The sequence below is a fragment of the Octopus bimaculoides genome, chromosome 6 (assembly GCF_001194135.2).
Source record: "Octopus bimaculoides isolate UCB-OBI-ISO-001 chromosome 6, ASM119413v2, whole genome shotgun sequence".
NCBI classification, from domain to species: domain Eukaryota; kingdom Metazoa; phylum Mollusca; class Cephalopoda; order Octopoda; family Octopodidae; genus Octopus; species Octopus bimaculoides.
The window spans coordinates 36754666-36757012 of NC_068986.1; the positions used below are offsets into that span (position 1 = coordinate 36754666).

At 33.8% G+C, this 2347-nt stretch overlaps 1 long non-coding RNA gene across 1 annotated transcript in view; it reads right to left on the reverse strand.

Annotated features, from left to right (window-relative positions):
- Positions 1-1592: 1592 nt before the first annotated feature.
- LOC128248036 (uncharacterized) overlaps positions 1593-2347 on the reverse strand; it is an 8228-nt gene continuing 7473 nt past the window's right edge. Inside the window, exon 3 of the long non-coding RNA XR_008264308.1 lies at positions 1593-1758. This is a non-coding gene — a long non-coding RNA (uncharacterized LOC128248036). The remainder of the gene's footprint in view (positions 1759-2347) is intronic.

Here is a 2347-nt window from a genome sequence, read left to right on the forward strand (position 1 = left end):
ATGTAGGATTTTCGGGATGAATCTGAGAGTTTGCATGAAAGGAAAAGAAAACACAATATCTCATCCACCAATAAAAGTATTCAATCTTATTCTAAATATCAACATTATTGTAGATGAAAGATAACAGTTTACTCGGCTCGATCACAGCCTCAAGACGGCTTCGGAACCTGACACACACATTCCTCACTGCGTCCATGAGATGGTCTTCGAACACCTCATTGATCATGGACACCAGCTGCTTGGCCTTGATGTAGCAGGTGCTCCACACATAGTAATCTATATGATTGCAATTGAGAGAATTAGGAGCCAGAAATTGGCGCTTGCGAAGTCGTAGAAATGCTCCAGCAGTCACCCCAGACTGTTTCCGGAGGTATGGCAAAGAACCGAATCCTACTGCCACACATATGGCCTTACACCAGCAACGACCTCTGGCCAGGGCTGCACTACAGTCTCCAAGAACTTTACATAGCTGACTTAATTGAGCTTAAGACCTTACTAAAAGATGTGGGGATGATCTCTGGCGTGTGGATGTAATCAGAATGATTGATGTGTCCCGTCCTACTGGCCATGGCTTGAAGTCTGTGTGGCAGTTGTCCATGTCACGTCTTACAGTAGCGTTTAGAGTGTTGACAGAGCTTTGAGCAGCCGTCATGACGCCAGTATTTTGATATTGGTGCGAAGCATCATGATACAGGTATTTTTTTTCCGGTATTCAGATGGCTTTCAGTCTCCCCTGTCAGCTACGTTTTGCTCAACTACAACTTTAATTTTTATGCTCTCCAACGCCGTTCCCTGTTTACCAATACATGAAACTTTTCCTGCAGAAAGGAGACGTAAGTACTCAATATTGGAATCTCTAGACTAGATTCCAAAACTGAGAAGTTATGTCTGTATTAGAAAAAAATATTTAGTATTTCATGATTCCCGAACTAAAAGCTAACACGTTTCATCCCTTTCCATGCTCTCACATTAAATTCAGCCGTTGTTGACTCTGAGATTTGTAATCATTATACATTGTCCGTGTTCCCCAAGACTTTGCTACTCAAGAACTCTCACCCTGTCTTTGTTTTTCTCCATCCTTCAACTTGTTTGCATTCAAGAAGAATATTTAACCGTATCGATCATATCGTTCTTTTGTATTGATTTACCAAACAATAAATGGGTCATTTGAAGAATAGCAACCCCATGAATGTCTATCTGAAGAATTCCCACCTCAGCCAGCTCTGCCTGAAGAATGGGTGCCTCAACCTAGAGTGAATATTATTTGGATGAATAGGATAAAATATATTCGTTTTGTGTGCCTCTCTTTATTGTGAAAGTTTAAAGAGGTAAATAAGATTAATGTACACCATATTTCAATATTAACTGAAACTGCAATAATTTGTGTAGATAATTTCGCAAAATAATATCTATGTGTTATATGTGCTTTAGTAGAGACATTATTTATTTTACTGTTTACCGCACATCGAGTGGAATATTTATCAAAATAATTTTCATATATAGATCATGGATTAATAAATATGAACTACTAAATATTCAACATTTTAAACAAGCGAATGTATTTACAGTAATGTATTTAAAAGTTAGGAATTATTTTTTTTTAATCTCTCAATATTTGTATTATTTTATTACAAATAAATAACTTAACTTCTCGTCCATATACACGTTGACTTTCATTCCCATTCCTCTGGGGATGAAACTAATAGTAGAGCGCAGAAATCGAACTGATCCACTACTTCCGTCCTACTGGCTTCGTATCTAAATCAGAAAACATTATTACAAATAAATTTTATTTTCAGACATAACAAAATATTACGCATCAGAAAGATGTTTTTTTTTAATTCCAAAATAAAAATTACATAGTATATTTCTTATATTCTTCTGAGAATAGCTGACACTTATTGAATAGAATTATTTTCCAAAATGGTGGAAAGTATTTTTTTTGGCTTTTTGTCTTCTGGATCAATTAAATTTTATTGCTTTCATAGTAAAAAGAAAGTTTATGGATCTTTTTAACGCAAAAATTAAATTGAAATTTATTTCAATATTGAATTAAATAAAAATAACGAAATTAAATTATTGAAACTGTGGCCATAAGAAATTAAATAAGAATTATAAATAACAACATACCAAAATTTTCTCAATTAATTTATTTGTAAGAAAGCAATCAAATCATTGACTAATGGTGTATTCAATGATAAATAACTGTGTAGATTAAATACATCCATAATTTAAATTAGATTTCTAAAACAATTGTAAATCCTGGTGAAAATTAGAAAATAGAATAACATATTAATCTCAGTATTGGTAACAAAACCGTAAATATTAAATGTGTGTGTGTGTGTGT